General features: G+C 40.8%; 1 protein-coding gene across 38 annotated transcripts in view; it reads left to right on the forward strand.

Moving 5' to 3' along the window:
* Nucleotides 1–19,228, forward strand: part of RAB40AL (RAB40A like) — a 257,934-nt gene that overhangs the window by 41,587 nt on the left and 197,119 nt on the right. For 30 of the 38 annotated variants that reach the window (XR_012430023.1, XR_012430017.1, XR_012430016.1 and 27 more), the window contains exon 1: nucleotides 7,670–7,860. The exons of 7 other annotated variants lie outside the window; for them this stretch is intronic. The gene's annotated coding sequence lies outside the window, so the exon portion shown is untranslated. Of the gene's footprint in view, nucleotides 1–7,669; nucleotides 7,957–19,228 lie in introns of those variants that run through there. One more of the 38 variants, XR_012430011.1, reaches the window with a different exon arrangement.

The raw sequence follows: 19,228 nt of genomic DNA on the forward strand, positions 1-19,228 counted from the left end.
AACCCAAGGTTGGGGTCTGACTACCCTGGATTCGAATAACCATGCTGTCTCTTATTGGGCGTGTGTTCTTGTAAAATATATTTAACCTCCATTAGCCTTAGGAGAGCCTGCCTCTGGGGAGGAATAAGTTTAAGCAGGGAATATTGATACCTAACTTACAGAACAGTTGTAAGGACTTAGAGAAACAGTGTGTGAAGTGCCTAACAGTGTCTGGCCCATTGTAGGCCCTTGAAGTGTTGGTTTTCTTTCCATCCCCCTTTCTAACTTCTGCTTCTGAGATGACTTTAACTACATAGTGAGTGATGACTAAACTACATAGTGCTAAGCAGCATAATTGTGTTCTAAAGAGCTTCTGAAAACAAGGCAACAGAAAGAAAAATAAACTCACACAGACCCACATTATGTATAAGAGTTGGTGCCTCTTCTGTGTTGTGGCATCGTGCATTGTAGGTGGGATGGGGAAATGTCACCCCATTTCTGTAGAATCAATGTACCTTTCCTGACCTCTTTGGGCCCCCCTTGGAGAGTGAATGTCAGCAGTGGCCATTGACTGGGTATCTGGGTTGTTACTGTGGCTCCATAAAGACACATGCCCAGGGAAGAGCAGAGCATGAGGATGGGTCTTCTGGAGAGAGCAATGGAGTGAAAGGCAGAAGATGTTGCTTCCAGAGCCTGACAAACTGCTTTCTGTGTGATGTGGGTAAAACACGTACCTTCTCCTGGCTACAGACTTGGTGTTAGGGCATGTGAGTTGAAGGGATCTTCTAGCAGGCCAATTTTGGGTATAAATCATTTGACTTGCCTCTTTCCAAGCATTTCTGCCATCATATAAGTTCTCATATTCTAGTGCTGCTGGAAGATTAAATGAATTAAACTACCTCAGAGGAAATCTGGGACATTGCTGAGGCAGAGGGTCAAAGTGTGCTGGTGGGACTCCTAGATGGCCCTTATCACTTCTGCTTGGGAGGGGCACACTCCATTTCGCCTCATAGCTCATTGGCCACATCTAGTCACAGGCCCAGGTCTGATGTCAGTGGAGTGAGGTCAGTGGGTGCCTCAGTGCACTTGAACTGCCATAACAAAATACCTGAAAGTGGGTAATTTGTAAACAACAGAAATTTATTACTCAAAGTTCTGGAGGCTAGGAAGTCCAAGATCAAGATGCCAGAATATTTGTAGTGTGGTAAAGACTCTGTCTGCATCATAAATGGCACCTTCTTGCTGCATCCTCACATGGTGAAAGTAGTGAACAAGTTCTCTCAGGCCTCTGATAAGGGCACTAATCCCATTTATGAGGGCCCTGCCTTCCTGGCCTAACTACCTCCTAAAGGTTATTAGGTTTCAACATATAAATGTGTGGGAGACACAAACATTCAGACGAAAGAAGTGGGCCTAAGAGGGACCCTAAGGACCTGCTGGTACATGTGATTTCACAGCTAGGTTTCATGGGCCAGGAAACAAGATTTCATCTCCACCATCATCTTCCTCAACATGAGGGGTTATTGAGTGATAGGGGACAATACTAGGGAAATGTAAAACTATCATCTTCCAAATGGGAAGCTGCTGGTGATATTGTGGGGAGGGCAAGAATGGAATCACATTCAATTTGTATCACTTCTCTGGAGAGGGTCTTAGTCCCTGTGAGAAGGAGCTTGGTCATCTGGGAAATAAGATGCACCACATTATCTTCTTCACAGTACTGTCCCTAGGGATACATGAGAAAACCTGTCAAGTGCCTATGGGAGATAGTAGGACTTCAACACATAACAGGCCTGACTATTTGCCCCCTTCTTCCCAGAGAGTAGATGACATTGACCTAAACCAAAGGGCATTACTGCCATAGAGAGCTTGTGGAAAGGTAGCAGCAAGAGCTGAAATATATCCCCATAACCTATGAGCTTTGGGCCAGTTCTGAGTTGTGGGATGAGTTACATGTGAGAGCTGGGGAAAAGGAAAAATAAATCGCCATACCATTTCCTATAACTGCATCTGCCTTCCTATCCTTTTAATTTATCATTCAGTTTGACACTGGAGGAGCAGTTTCCCAATAACTTTAAGGTAGAAGGGACACCACAGGGCAACATGACAAGAATACTGGACGGAAGACTAGAGTCATAAGACCAGACACATGATCCATGATTATGTCTGTTATATGGCAAAAGGGAGATGATCAGCATAGGCCTGACCTAATTAGTTGAGCCCTGTAAAATCAGAGAATTTTCTTCTGCTGTTTAGAGCAGGGCAAGTCAGAGATTCAAAGCACAGGAAGCCTTCAATGTGCCATTGCTGGATGGAAGAAGGAGGCCACGTGTCAGGGAAGTGGACTAGCCCCCAGGAGCTAAGAATATCCCCAGCTGACAATCATCAAGGAGATGGGGACTGCAGTCCAATGGCCACGAGGAAGTGACTTCTGCCAGCAACAAGAATGATCTTGGAAGCAGATTTTTACCAGATCATCCACATGAGACCTCAGTGGAGCCTACACAGGAACCTTGATTCTAGCTTTGTGAGACCTTGAGCAGAGAATAAGGTCATGCTGGACCAGACTTCTGACCTAGCGACCTGTGAGCTACTAGATGGATGTAGCTTTCAGACACTAAGTCTGTGGTTACACACCTACAATAAATTAATACGTTCCAGTTAAGTTAAATCCATATTCAATGCACACACAGTATTTTTGTTTACATGTACACATGTGTATAGATGATAATTGGTGGAAACATAATTACAGTTTTTGTTAGTACATGGTGGGATTAAATGTTATCAATATTCATATTGGTATTTGAATGCAGTTTCCACATTTTTTAAATAGACAATGGGTTACTTATTAATCAGAGATAAAACATATTAGAACTTTGTTCATGTCAATTTTGATAGATTTCAAACTTTTTGAAAGGTATTATAAATATGATAGTAGGCAAACACATACACAACCAAGATTATGAAACAAAATATTATAGAGTGGACTCTCGTGTGTGAGTTCCCTGATTGCCTCAGTGCCCCCAGAAGGAACCACTATCCAAAATTTCTTGTTTAGTCATGAATACATCCCTAAACAAAACACAAAATTGCTTTGCATATTTTTATCTCTAACTATATAAGTAACATTTATATGTCAATTATTGAAATGTTTTCCTCTGAAAATAGTGTTTCTGAGATGTTTCTAATCAGGTGACTTTGGGACTATTTTGATATTTACCCATGCTCCTGTGAACAGGTTTGCTATGTGCCAAGATTCTGCAATGCACATCTGAGAGAGCAACAGCTGACAGAGCCTCACGTGATTCTATTGTGGGTGCTGCTCAGTATCTCCACAAAGAAGTTGTACCAATTTGTCCACTCCAAGCTATGTATAGGGTTCTCCTGGCCCCAACATTTCAATTCAAACAGGATGCAATGTAAACACAAACTTGATGATTGGGTTTTCTTTTCAAACTCTAGAATTATTCCAAGACATATTCTAAGGAATAATGTGGAACCATTAGCTAAGCATTTTTAATGCACCTGTGAAATACACTATTTAAAAATACAATAGAGAAAAATAAAATCTAATGTGTCAATAACAGGATCTCAGAATAAAAAATATTAAAAATATGTGAAACCTATTGTTTGCACAGATCAGGAAAAACAGATGTTTTCAAATTGTTGTTGGATGGAATATATACTATTAAAGAGATTTTAAAGTTCAACTAGATAGGAAGCATTAAAAATGTTAAATGGTCATGCTCTTTGACAAAACAGTTCCACTTCTGGGAATGTATCCTCCTGATATGGCCTCAAGAGTCTCCTGCTGTAACCACTCATGTGTCCTCACTGCTCAGGGCTGAGATGACCATTTCCTTAGCTGGCCCGATGCCTTCATGCCCCAGATCCTGAGTCATCTACCCCTGGATCAAAACAGGAAAATCAAATCTGAATCATGGATTGATGCCCAGCCTCGAAGGACCATCCACTAATTCACCACAAACATTGATATAGAGCAATGCTCAGGTCCCAACTGCTGGAGAGACTTGTAGACCTCAGACCTCATCCCAGTCTGGGAGAAATCTTCCTTCCTCTCCCATCTTTGTGTCCTGAGAGCCTCCCACTTCCCTACCAGGTACAAGCAGCCCAGTCCTTTCAACAAATTAAGTTTTCATAAAGGATGGAAGAAACACTGGCTCCAGAAGGCTTCTGCTTTCAGCCCTCTCACAAACCTCCCCTGAGGTAAGGAGAGGGGGCACCAACCCTACTGCAGGGAGGGTAAGCAAGGAGCACAGAGATTAACCTCCTTAACAGTACATGTCTGGATACATTTGCTAAAGGTCTATCACCAGCAACTCAAGGTGCCCAGGCTGGCAGGTTCTATCCCTGGCTCTGGCAGTGGGCCTGGTGAGTAACCTCCTTGCCATTCAGCTCTGTGTTTAGGAGCATGTGTTTATAGTCACTGACATTCATGAGGAAGACAGGATACTGGTACTTCACTAGCACAGCTGTCATGAGATTAAATCCAGACACTAATGTGAAGAAACTGGAGCTGGGCCCAGCTAAACCATCTGCCTTACAAAATACTAGCTGTCTTTCCTCCTCCAAGCAGGGAACTCATGTTGCTCTGATCTGCCACCTCAGCCAGGGCCCCTTAAGAGGGCGTACATCGTAGTCACCTTGATGAGTCTTTTCTAAACCCTCAGCTGAAACTCCCTTGTTGGTGGAAAAATAGGACTTTTGCATCAAAGATCATTAATGTCATTAACTTATTATATGAGCCTTAGAAAACAGATACATCCACTTGGCACCAACAGTATATGTGAGCGTCTGCTGGCTTTTCATTCCACCAACGCCAAGTATTACCAACTTTTGTCTTTATTGCAATCCGATCTCATTTTCCCCAGACCTGTCCCATTGGAAGAACCAGCTCAGATGGTCATTAAACTTACAGATTCACAGGATCATCCCCTGCAATTGCCAGATTTAGCAAATAATAAGACAATTTAAAAATTTTATTTATTATTTATTTCATTTACTTTTATTTATTTAATGAAAATCCAGTTGGATTTTAATTTTAAATAAACCAATACTGCATGCCACATAAACTAAAAAATATTCCTATTAATCCGGAATTTAAAGTTATCTGAATTCATTTTAATCTGGTAACTGTACATATGCAGGGCTCTGTGGAGAGCCAAGATGCTCAGGTCAACAGCCTTAACTGAGCTCCCAGCAGATGCCAACACCAGTCATCATTCATGTGAGTGAGCTCTCTCAGATGTCCCAGATGAGTGGAACCTCCAGATGACTGCAGCCCCGGGTGACAGACATCACATAGAGCAGAAAACATCCAGCTGGGCCCAGTTAACACACAAAATACTGAGAGAAAATAAATGGCTATTAATTGGGGGTGTTTGTTAAGAAGGAATGGACATCTAAAACATTATGGTTTTGATGAACTTTCCCTCATTTTCTGTGATGTGTTATCATTGGATAAGAAAGGGATTTTCTTATCCTTGAAGACTTAGTGAAACTTGGTTATAATTGTATCATCTGAGTGTTGGGTTACATGTGGGTACAGATTTCTGAACCTGTTATCAATTCCTTCTTGAAGGGATTCCCAAGGGCAATTTACATGATATTTATTTTTCACGCTGGTCTTGAAATTTGAAACCTAACTCCATAAGATGAATTCCTACTGCAATCATGTGAACTAAGATACTGAGAGGGTGTTGCTACAAACCATTCTATGAGGAAACCTGAGAGGTTGTCTTAGTGAGTATTTATTCTGAACAAGGGCCATTTAATCAATTTTAGAAGTGTTTCTCAAAGAAAGTGTCCTGAAACACTTTCTCCTGCTATAGTGATAACCCTTGGCAAGGAAGTAACTTTCCTTGGGCACACATAGACAGGGCTCCTTTAGGAGACAGCAGATAGATACACATTGCAGTCCTTGGTTTTTATGACTGTTCCAATGCAGCACTGCTGGGTGGATAAGTCTGTCCAATACTAGAACTTATAGTAAGCCCACGTGACAGCAAATCTAAGTCACATTCTCCAATATCACCTTATAAGAGATAAAGTCAATATATGTTTCTCCTTATTCTTTTCTTATGTTTCTCAGTTGGTTTAGAGCTCAGACTAGAAGCAGAAGAGTATTTTGGGGGCCCCTTAAAGAATTAAGCATTGTGAATCAAGAACGATAGGAATAATTGTAGAGTCTGTGAGACACAGAGGAGTAAACCTGTGGGCCTATTATAAGTCCCATCCCTGAAAGCAAAGCTGAACAAGTGCCTCCTGAAGGGCAGCTTACTACCAAGAATTTGAAGGGAGAGGGCTTCGGCAGAGTATCATGTTTCTCCTTACAGATTCTCCAATCCTATAAGTCATTCCTGCCATAGAGAGGAGTGAGTGTGTAGAGGCTACATGTATTTTTGTCATGGATGTATTTTCCACATGGAAAAACATACCAGGAATGAAGGATAAGAATTTCCTTAAGGCAGGGCCGGGCGCGGTGGCTCACACTTGTAATCCCAGCACTTTGGGAGGCCGAGGAGGGTGGATCACAAGGTCAGGAGATCGAGGTCAGCTTGACCAACATGGTGAAACCCCATCTCTGCTAAAAATATAAAAATTAGCCGGGCATGGTGGTGAGCGCCTGTAATCCCAGCTACTCGGGAGGCTGAGGCAGGAGAATTGCTTGAACCTGGGAGGCAGAAGTTTCAGTGAGCCGAGACTGCACCACTGCACTCCAGCCTGGGTGACAGAGCGAGACCCCGTCTCAAAAAAAAAAATAAATAAATAATTTAAAAACAGAATTTCTTTAAGGCAAACTACTGTGTGTTTTAATTGACTGGATTCCTGCCTACTAAATGATAATATTATTCTAGTCCAGCCTCCCTGAAATAACTGTATTATTACTCAAATGACAGTTTTTGTGTTTCTAGATCATTCAGTCACTTGATTATAAACAATATCTCTGTTTTCTGCCACAGATAACCAACTGCCTAGCATAGTGTGTGAGTTGTACATGTTCCTCTTCAGAGGGCTAGCTCATCTCCCAGAGTCCTAGGACACCTCTCTAGACTTCTGTGTACTGATGATACTCCTCTAAGGTCACTTTTTTTTTTTTTTTTTTTGAGACAGAGTCTCGCTCTGTTGCCCAGGCTGGAGTGCAGTGGCCCCATCTCAGCTCACTGCAAGCTCCGCCTCCTGGGTTTACACCATTCTCCTGCCTCAGCCTCCCGAGTAGCTGGGACTACAGGCGCCCGCCACCACGCCCGGCTAAGTTTTTGTATTTTTAGTAGAGACGGGGTTTCACCGTGTTAGTCAGGATGGTCTCCATCTCCTGACCTCGTGATCCGCCCGCCTCGGCCTCCCAAAGTGCTGGGATTACAGGCGTGAGCCACCGCGCCCGGCCCCCTAAGGTCACTTTTAAAGCAAAATTCCTGACAACGTGGACTTTCCTCTGCCGTAATGGGTAGAGAGTCTTGAAAATTGCCCGGATCCCAGCCTAGTTCCTCTAATTGGTATGTTTTCTCAGGGAGTTATCTGAAGAGTGGAGGTGTTTTGCTTTAAGGGAAAGCCTGGGGATGGAGGAGCGGGTTGTGCATAGACATTTTCAGGTTTGGGAGACAAGCCAGTGCTACGCGGTTGCCATAGTAACCTGACGTCATATTAGCGACGGTGACGACCTTTTAATGAGACCAATTTGGCCTGGGTAGAACAGCAGTGTCTCACCTTCAGGCGTTTGGACTCGGTGGAGGTTGTGAGTGCCTAGCAGTGTGGGCTGAATCTCCGTGGGGTTTAGGGAGACGAAAGGACCCCAGATCGACGTCCCCTCGTTCCCACTTTGGAGATCTGCGCTCTGGCTGTTTCGTGAGAGAGAGAGAGGTGGGTCTCTTCTGGCCCCGGTGAGCGTGGTGTCCTGCTCCAGGGTGTCCCGGGGCTACTTTCCATGTAAAGGCGGGACGCGGGAGGATGAGAAAGGTAAAGACCCTCTCTGAGCCCAGTTTCCCACTCTGTAAACTGGAGATAAAAATGCTCACCCACAGGATTGCTGGAACCTTCAGTGATAACATAGGTGCAAGATGTTAGATAGCCCTGTGGTTATTGCAGGATCAGCAATGCCTGTATGAAGTCAGGCCTCTTCTTGTTCTGTTTCAAACTTTCTTACGGTATAGATAAGGGAGAAACTTTATGTTTAACATGCATTTATGATAAGTTTATATGTATATTTCTGACTGCATAAATAATAATCAGTGATTCCCATCAGCACCATCAATGAATGTTGAAATATGCAGTTAGTTAAAAGGCCAGGCCTTCCTACCAATTTGAGATTATAATATGCCTTCTCCCATATCTGTTGTATAATAAATTTGTTTATGAACCATAATTTATAAAGTGTCAATTAAAAAGTCATATGATGTTTTGATATATTTTATACATTGTAGAATGGCTGAATCAAGCTAATAAACCTACGCATTACCTAATGTACCTTTTTTTGTGGTGAACACTTAAAATCTACCCTTTTAGCAGTTTTCAAGTATACAATATATTTTTACTAACCATAGTCACCGTGATGTACAATAGATCTTTTAAATTTATCCCTCCTCTCTAACTGAAATTTTGTATCCATTAACCACCATCTCCCCAAACCCCTTCCCAGCCTCTCTCTAGTAATTACTATTCTACTCTCTGCTTCTATGAATTCAACTTATTTAGATTCCATATACAAGTGAGATTATGTGGTATTTGTCTTGCTGTGCCTGGCTTATTTCACTTAATGTCCTCCAGGTTCATCTATGTTGTCACAAATGACAGGATTTCCTTCTTTTTTCAAAAAGCTGAATAGTACTCCATTGTGTGCATGTAAGACATTTTCTTTATTCATCTGTTGATGGATACTTAGGTTGATTCCATACCCTGGCTATTGTGAATAATGTTGCAGTGAACATGGGAGTACATACATCTGTTTGAGGTACTCATTTCATTTCCTTTGGATATATACTCAGAAGAGGGACTGCTGGATCATTTGGTAATTCTATTTTTAGTTTTTTTCAGGAACGTCCATACTGTTTTCTTTAATATCTGTATCAATTTACATTCCCAGTATTGTACAAGGGTTCCATTTTTTCCACATCCTTGTGAACACTTACCATCTTTTGTTTTTTTTAAATAATAGCCATCCTAACAAGTGTGAGGTGATATCTTGTTATGGTTTTAATGTGCATTTCCCTCATGATTAGTGAATATTGATAATTTTTTCACATATCTGTTGGCCATTTGTATGTCTTACTTTGAAAAATGTATATTTTATTATATATGGACACATGATTATTATACATATTTATGGGGTACACTGTGATATTTCAATACATGTATACAATGTGTAGTGATAAAATCAGGGTAGTTAGAATATCCATCATCTCAAATCTTTATCATTTATATGTGCTGGTAACATTCAACATTCTCTCTTCTAGCTATTTGAAAAAATACATTAAATTATTGTTTGATAATTTAGTATAATGCTATAGAACACTAGAGATTATTCTTCCTATCCAGGGTCTGGAGTATGGGCTAGCCTTCAATGGTTGTTAATTTGGTGTCTGGAGTACAGACATGTGCAAAATGACCTTGGCTTAGGGGCCAAGGGTATGACCTCGGTCTCTGTGGCAGTGGCTCTGGTGTCTGAGGCATGAGCAGGCACAGTGAGGCACAGAGCTGAGGTCTGGAGTATGGGTATTTACAGAGTAGCTGTAGCTTGGGGGTCAGTGACACATGCAGGATTGGGACAGGTGGCACCTCTGGTCCCAGAGTGGTACAATAGCTGCTGCTTCTTGAGATGAGAAGTGTGCAGCCTCTTCTCCCTCTCTGGGGTTCCTTGGGCAGGAATGACCGTTGATTATCTCAGTGGCAAAAGATGCCAGTGTCCTCTCCAGAGCAGACTGCTGTGGACCATGGTGGTTCCTGCCACGTGGCTAATATCTATAGCCTTTGCCTTTCTTCTTTGCTCCTAGACATCTCCTGGCATCTCAAGTATACTGATCTCACCAGCAATATTTTCTGTGTGGATATTCCCCTTTTTTTTTTTCTACTGTTTTGCTGCAGATTCTTAAATGGGCCCCTGAGCCCTCCCATGAATACTTTAGTTTGTGGATAGCTGTCTACACTTGTTTTTTGTGGCGGGGAGTGATGAAGTGATGAGGAAGTGATCTCCTACTCTGCTCTCTTGGTCCTTCAGTATCTAGTTTGCCCTATTCTAATGATACCCTGCCATGTCCCCTAAAGTAACCATATAGGCTTGAATATCATTGTTATTATTTTCCAGGACATAACATTTTCAGTTCTGTTATACCCAGCCTATCCATTCCTCCCACTGTCCTGTCTCCAGACAAATACAGCACTTTTGTCTTTATAGATTAGATTTCATTTATTTAAATAGAATCATAGAGGATTTTTTTTTAAGGGATCTGGCTTCTTTCGTTCACTCTGTGTATTTTTAGATGTATCCATTTTATTACCTATTTCGATAGTTCTTTTTTTTTTTTTCATTACAGAGTAGCATTACAGTATAGGATATACTACAATTCGTTTTGTCCATTCACTTGCTGATGGATATTTGGGTTGTATTCAATTTAGGGGATCTTGTGTATGGGTCTTTACAGAGAAATGTGCTTTCTTTCTCTAGGGTAAATACTTGGGATTGCAGTGGCTGGAACATGTTATAGATGTAAGACTAACATTGTAAGAAACTACCAAACTGTTTTCAAAGTGGTTGTACAATTTTTCATTGTCTCAGCAGAGCTTCATCCTCCACAACCATGTCAGTGCTTGGTATGGTCAGTCTCTACCTTTAGTGATTCTCATGGGGAGATAAAACAAGAAGACCCAATGGAGATTTAATTAATTAGGCCACAAACAAAATATTAACTATTTAAAGGAATAACATTTAATCTGCTGGGCTAAAAATTTCAGCTGGGGTAACTTCAGAGTACCGTACAACCTCTGAATGATTAAAACCTGGACTAGACTAGTTATTCATAAAAGTATTTTATAATTTATTGGCCCAAGCAATTTGATCAATAGAACAAGTTACCCTAGGGATAACAGCATGATCATATCTTAGAGTTCATATCAACCATAGGAATTTACCATCCTGATATGGGATCAGAACATCCCAATAGTATAACAGCTATTAATGGTTCATGTTTTCAATGACCAAAGTCCTACATGATTTGAGTTCAGGATCTGGATTGGTTTCCACCTATTTAATATTTCTCCCAATACAAAAAGAGAAGAGAATTATGGCACATAGAAAGCACCCTCAATTCAATAGATGATATAATCTAGATCTAACTTATTATTATACACTTTGCCCCAAAACAGGACTTGTTAAGATGGTAGAGTCTGGTAATTGCATAAAACTTGAAACTTTATGATCAGAGGTTCAATTACTCTTCTTTTTAAAATAATTGTTTATTTTATTTTTATTTTTTGTGGGTATACAGTAGGTGTATGTATTTATGGGATACATGGGACATTTTGATACAGGCATGTAATGCATATTAATCACATCATGGAAAATGGATATCTGTCTCCTCAAGAATTTATCCTTTCTGTTACAAAAAACCCAATTATACTCTTTTAGTTGTTTTAAAATATACAATTAAGTTATTATTGACTGTAGTCACCCTGTTGTGCTATCAAATACTAGGTCCGTTTCATTCTTTCTAACAATTTTTTGTACTGATTAACCATCCCTACCTCTCCCCAGCCCTCCCCAATTCCTTTCCCAGCCTCTGGTAACTATCCTACTGTCTATCTCCACAGGTTAAATTGTTTTGATTTTTAGGCCCCACAAGTAAATAAGAACATGCAATCTTTCTCCTTCTATGCCTGGCTTACTTCACTTAACATAATGATCACCAGTTCCATCCATGTTTTTGCAAATGACTGGATCTCATTCTTTTTTATGGCTGAAGAGTACTGCATTGTGTATAAGTACCACATTTTCTTTATCCATTCATCTGTTGATGGACACAGGCTTCTTCCAATTCTTGTCTATTGTGAACAGAGTGGCAACAAACATGGGAGTGCAGATGTCTCTTCAATATACAGATTTCCTTTCTTTTGGGTATATATCCAGAGTAGGATTGCTGGATCACATGGGTAACTCTATTTTCAGTTTTCTGAGGAACCTCCAAACTGTTCTCTACAGTGGTTGTAGTAATTTACGTTCCCACCAACGGTGTACGAGGGTTCTTTTTTCTCCACATCTTCACCTGCATTTGTTATTGCCTGTCTTTCAGACATAAGCCATTTTAACTGAGAAGGGATGATATCTCATTGTAGTTTTGATTTGCATTTCTCTGATGATTCATGATGTTGAGCACCTATATATGCCTGTTCATCATTTGTATGTCTTCCTTTGAGAAATGTCTATTCAGATTTTTTTTTTTTTTTTTTTTTTAGACGGAGTCTCGCTCTGTCGCCAGGCTGGAGTGCAGTGGCGCGTGATCTCGGCTCACTGCAACCTCCACCTCCTGGGTTCAAGCGATTCTTCTGCCTCAGCCTCCCAAGTAGCTGGGACTACAGGTGCATGCCATGCCCAGCTAATTTTTGTATTTTTAGTAGAGACGGGGTTTCACCATTTTGGCCAGGAGAGTCTCGATCTCTTGACCTCGTGATCCACCAACCTTGGCCTCCCAAAGTGCTGCGATTAGAGGCGTGAGCCCCTGCGCCTGGCCTGCCCATTTTAAAAATCAGATTATTATGTTTTTTCCTATAGAATTATTTGAGATACTTATACATCTGGTTATTAATTCCTTGTCAGATGGGTAGTTTGCGAACATTTTTACCCATTCTGTGGGTTGTTCCTTAACTTTGTTGATTGTTTCCTCTGCTGTGCAGAAGCTTTTTAACTTGATGTAATACCATTTGTCCATTTTTGCTCTGGTTGCCTGTGCTTGCAGGGTATTACTCAAGAAATTTTTGCCCAGACTGATGTTCTGGAGAGTTTTCCCAAAGTTTTCTTGTAGTAGTTTTATAGTTTGAGGTCTTAGATTCAATTCTTTAATCCATTTTGATTTGATTTTTGTATATGATGAGAGATAGGGGTCCAGTTTCATTCTTCTGCATATAGGTATCGTTTTCCCAGGACCATTTATTGAAGGTACTGTCTTTACAGTATATATTTTTGGCACCTTTATCAATAATGATTTCACTGTAGGCGTATGGATTTCTTTACGGGATCACTATTCTGTTCCATTCATCTGTGTGTCTGTTTTTATGACAGTAGTATGCTGTTTTGGTTACTATAGATCTGTAGTATAATTTGAAGTCAGGTAATGTGATTCCTCCACTTTTATTCTTATTGCTCAGGATCTCTTAAGCTATTCTGGGTCTTCTGTGGTTCTATATCCCTTTTAGGGTACTTTTTTCTATTTCTGTGGAGATTGTCATTGGTATTTTGATAGGAATTGCATTGAGTCTGTAGATTGCTTTGGGTAGTCTGGGCATTTTAACAATATTGATTTTTCCAATGCCTGAACGAGGAATATTGTTCCATCTTCTGGTGTCCCCTTCAATTTCTTTAATCAGTCCTTTGTAGTTTTCATTATAGAGATCTTTCACTTCTTTGGTTAATTCCTAGGTATTTTTTTTTTTCAGATTGTTCACTGTTGGCATATAGAAATGCTACTGATTTTTCCATGTTGATTTTGTATCCTGCACCTTTACTGAATTTATTTATTAGTATGAATAGTTTTTTGGTGGAGTCTTTAGGTTTTTCCAAATATAAGATAATGTCATCTGCAAACAAGGATGATTTTAATTCTTCCTTTGCAACTTGGAGGCCCTTTATAGATTTCTTTTCTTTGGATGCTCTAGCTAAGAGCTCCAGTACTGTATTGAATAACAGCGGTGAAAGTGGACATCCGTGTTATATTCCAGATCTTAGAGAAAAGGCTTTCGATTTTTTTCCCATTCAGTATGATACTAGCTCTGGGTCTGTCAATATGAGTTTTATTACTTTGAGCTATGTTCCTTCTACCCCAGTTTTTTGAGGGTTTTTATCATGAAAGGGATGTTGAATTTTATCAAATGCTTTTCCAGCATCAATTGAAGTGATCATATGGTTTTTGTCTTTCTGTTGACATGATATATCACATTGATTGATTTGCATATGTTAAACTGTCCTTGCATCCCAAAGATAAATCCCACTTGGTCATGATGAATGATCTTTTTAACGTATCATTGAATTGGGTTTCCTAGTATTTTGTTGAAGATTTTTGCATCAATATTCATCATAGAAATTGGCCTATAGTTTTTTTTAAATGTGTTTTTGTCTGGTTTTGGTATCAGAATAATACTGTCCTCATAGAACGAGTTTGGCAGTATTCCCTCCTCCTGTTTTTTGGAATAGTTTGAGTAGGATTTGGGTATTAGTTCTCTTTAAATGTTTGGTAGAATTTAGCAGTAAAGCCATGGGGTCCTGGACTTTCTCGTTACTAGGTGTATTAGTCTGTTTTCACACTGCCGATAAAGACATACCCGAGACTGGGCAATTTACAAAAGAAAGAGGTTTAACTGGGCTTATGGTTCTACAGGGCTGGAGAAGCCTCATAATAATGGTGGAAGGCAAGGAGGTACAAGTCACACCTTACATGAATGGCAGCAGACAAAGAGAGAGAGAGAGCTTGTGCAGAGAAACTCCCGTTTTTGAAACCATCAGATCTCATGAGACCCGTTCACTATGACGAGAACAGCACAAGAAAGACCCATCCCCATAATTCAATCATCTTCCCCCAGGTCCTTCCCACAACATGTGGGCATTATGGGAGCTACAAGATAAGATTTGGGTAGGGACAAAGAGCCAAACCGTATCACTGGGGAGACTTTTTATTATGGCTTTAATCTCATTACTTGTTATGGGTCTGTTCAGGTTTTGGATTTCTTCCTGGTTCAATCTTGGTAGGTTGTATGTGTCTAAAATTTGTTCATTTCTTTTAGATTTTCAAATTTATTGGCATGTTGTTGCTCATAATAGCCACTAATGATCGTTTGCATTTCTGTGCTATCAGTTGTAATGTCTCCTTTTTCATCTCTTATTTTATTTATTTGTATCTTCTCTTTTTTTCTTAGTCTGGCTAAAGGTTTGTCAATTTCGTTTAACTTTGGAAAAACCCAAGTTTTCGTTTCAGTGACCTTTTGTGTTGTTTTCTTCATTTCAATTTCATTTATATCTGCTCTGATCTTTATTTATTTTCTTCTAATTTGGGGTTTGAGATTTGTTCTTGCTTTTGTAGTTCTTTAAGATGCATCATTAAGTTGTTTATCTCCATTTGATGTAGACATTTATACCTATAAACTACCCTCTGAGTACTGCTTTTGCCGTATCCCATAGGTTTTAGTGTTCCCATTATTATTTGTTTCAAGAACTTTTTCAGCTTCCTTCTTAATTTCTTTATTGTCCCACTGTTCATTCAGGAACATAATGTTTAATTTCTGCATTTTTGCATAGTTTCCAAAATTCCTCTTGTTATTGATTTTTTTTTTTTTTTTTTTTTGAGACGGAGTCTCGCTCTGTCGCCCAGGCTGGAGTGCAGTGGCCGGATCTCAGCTCACTGCAAGCTCCGCCTCCCGGGTTCACGCCATTCTCCTGCCTCAGCCTCCCGAGTAGCTGGGACTACAGGCGCCCACCACCTCGCCCGGCTAGTTTTTTGTATTTTTTTAGTAGAGACGGGGTTTCACCGTGTTAGCCAGGATGGTCTCGATCTCCCGACCTCGTGATCCGCCCGTCTCGGCCTCCCAAAGTGCTGGGATTACAGGCTTGAGCCACCGCGCCCGGCCTTGTTATTGATTTTTAGTTTTATTCCATTGTGGTCAGAGAAGATGCTTGATATTATTTCAGTGTTTTGAATGTTTTCAGACTTGTTTTGTGACCTACCATATGTTCTATCCTTGAGAATAAGCCCTGTGCTGAGGAAAAGAATGTGTGTTCTATAGCCATTGGATAAAATATTCTGTAAATTTCTATTTGGTACATTTGTTCCATAGTTTTGATTAAATCCAAAATTTCTTTGTTAATTTTCTGTCTGGGAGATCTGTCCAACGTTGACAGTGAAGTGTTGAAGTCTCCAGCTATTATTATATTGGAATCTATCTATCTCTTTAGCTCTGGCAATATTTGCTTTATATACCTGGGTGCTCCAGTGTTGGGTATATATATTCTTAAAATTGTTATTTCCTCTTGCTAAATTGATCCCTTCATCATTATATAGTGACCTTCTTTGTCTTTTCTTATAGTTTTTGCCTTGAAATCTATTTTGTCTGATATGAGTATAGAAATTCCTGCCCTTTTTTTGTTGCCGTTGGCATGGAATATCTTTTTTCATTGCTTTATTTTCAGCTTATACGTACCTTTAGAGGTGAAGTGTGTTTCCAGGGACCAATCCTGGAGAAATAGAGATATGTGACCTTATTTAGTTCATTTGGTGAGGTCATGTTTTCCTGGCTGGTCTTGACACTTGCAGATGTTTGTCTGTGTCTGGGCATTGTGGAGTTAGGTATTTATTGTACTTTTCAGTCTGGGTTTGTTTTTACCCATCCTTTTGGGAAGGCTTTCCAAAAGGACTTGAATGTTGTGATCTAAACTGTATCTGCTTTAGGTGGGACTGCAAGCCTAGGATTGTGCTGGGCCTGACCTGAAGCCAGTACATCACTAGGTCTCACCCAAGGCCTGCTGTTACCACTTCCTGGCTACCAGCTATATTCGCTTAAAGCCCTGAGGCTCTACAATCTTTAGGTGGCAAAGCTAGCTAGGCCTGTGTCTTTCCCTTCATGGAAGCAAGTTCCTTCAGGGCCTTGGTGGATCCAGAGGTGTCATCCAGAATCTAGGGTGGAGTCAAAAACCTTAGAAGTCTGCCTGGTGTTCTAGTGCATTGTGGATGAGCTGGCGCTCAAACCACAAGATGCAGTCTTTTCCACTCTTTTCTCCCCTTTCCAAAGGCAGAGGAACCTCACCTCATGGCCGGTGCTACCTCAGCCTACAGGAATATTGCCAGACTACCTCTGATCTTCCCTTAAGGCCCAAAGTCTCTTCAGTCATCTTGTGGTGAATACTGCCTCACCTGGGGTTCACCATTCAGGGAAGTGGACTCCCCTCTGACCCAGGGCAGGTCAAGAAATACTGTCAAATAATGAAGTCTTGGAATTAGTCCCACCAAGTGGGACCCCAGGAGCCCACTTGGTGCTCTACCCCCCTGTAGCTGAGCTGGTACCTAAAGTGTAAGACAAAGTTCCTTTTACTTTTCCCTCTACTTTTCTCAAGCAGAAGGAGTCTCACTCCATAGCCAACACAATTGGGAATGTGCTGAGTCTCACCTGAAGCCAGTAAGTCTCAGAGTCTCACCCAACGCCCTCAACATACTACCTGGGTACAACCGCTGGTTATTCTGGGCTCAAGGGCTCTTCAGTTAGCAGGTGATAAATTCTGCCAGGAGCAGGACTAGGTCCTTCCCTTCAAGCAGTGGGTTCCCTTCTGGCCCAGGGTATGTCTAGAAATGTCATCTGGGAGCTAGGGCCTGGAAAGGGGGCCTCTTGACTCTAATTGGTCCTCTGTCCTGTTGTGGCTGAGCTGGTATCCAAGATGCAAGACAAAGTCCTCCCACTGTTCTTTCTCCTCAAGTGGAAGTAAGAGATCTCTTTTGGAGCCGAGAGCTTTGCAGCCTGGGTTTAGGGGAGGTGTGATACCAGCACTCCCTTAGTTGTGCAGGCTGATGTCTTAGTAGGTCAAGTACCCCTCTAGTCCACTGGCAGTGGGCCCAGTTAGCACTAGGACTCGTCTAGGTGTTGCAATCCTTGTGGCCTAGACTGCCTTTCAATGCCTTTCAAATTTATTTGGAGACACCGAGCACTTTAGGTCACAGTGGTGAGGGCTGTGGAAACTCAAGTTCAAACCACTGGGATCAGCAATTCCACTCTGGCTAGGTCTGGTTTAAATTCTCCCTCCGTGGGTAGGCATTAGGTGAGTTTGGTCCGGTTTTGCTTTCTGCTGTAACAAGGGCAGTGCTGAGTTCAATGCCTCACAATTGCTGGCCCTCCCTCTCTCCAGCACACAGAAACTCTCAGCAACAGGTTGCTGCTGCTGGGCAATGGGGGCAATGGGGGCAGTGGGGAAGGGGTGGTGTTCAGTAATCAAGACTGTTTTTCCTGCCTCTTCAGTGCCTTCTTCAGTGATAGGAAGTTCAAAACTGGTACTGTGGGTACTTAACTGGTGTTTGGCTTTTATGAAGGTGTGTTTTTGTGTGTAGATAGTTGTTAAATTGGCACCCTTGTCAGGGGGTGTTGGTACAATTGGTGGAGACTTCTAGTCCATTATCTTACTCTGCCCCTCTCCTCAACTTTTTTTTTTTTTTTTAAGTTTTTAAACTTTTTATTTGCATATTAAAAAATGAGTCTCTGGTCCCAGGTTTTGTCTGATATCTCGTGGCTAGCATGGTTTTTTCCTAGACAGGTAGGTCCTGATTTATTAGGAAAAACTCATTTTTAGCAGGTTGTGAAGTCTCATGTCCTATGAAGAAAAAATAGGGGGAGGAAGGGAGAAAAACAACAACAAACGAAAGAACGAACTTGGAAAATCAATATAGGCAACGTTACTCTGAAGTCCATACATCAGTAGGCTGGTATGAAGGTGGCTTATGTATGTAAATAGGTTGCTGTTATTTTTGCTGTAGTTTAAGTTGTCTAGCTTCAGTTCACAGGGCTATATGAAAGCACAGCTTAGTTTCAGTGACTCAAAATTAGGAAAAATGGGGAAAAAAAGGAAAAGAAAGTTGAAAACATTATTTTGAAGACTTGTAGCCAAGAAAAATTAGAATTCGATCCAAGCAGTAGAAATAATAAAATTGAAAAACATTAGGCAAGATTAGAATCTAACAACAGGTGTACTATAGTTTTGAAACCATTTTTCTCTCTCCAGTTTCCCATTTTTACTAAAGACAAATTATGGTAGGACTGGTTTGCTTTATTATACTTGACCTAATTATTTGTATACAATGCAGCAAGAATAATTATTTTTTACATAGACTTTTAAATTGAATCCAATGGTACTTTGTTCCATAGAAGGAATCTCAGATAAGACTTTTCTAAAGCCGAGCCCAGCCATGGATTTGTGCCATCAAATTCCTGTGAGCTGGGTGAATTTCCTCTCCTCTTGAGGTTCCAAGATACACTTGAGACTCCTGGGCCTGTGAGAAAG

Source organism: Macaca fascicularis, chromosome X, assembly GCF_037993035.2.
Source record: "Macaca fascicularis isolate 582-1 chromosome X, T2T-MFA8v1.1".
Lineage (NCBI taxonomy): Eukaryota > Metazoa > Chordata > Mammalia > Primates > Cercopithecidae > Macaca > Macaca fascicularis.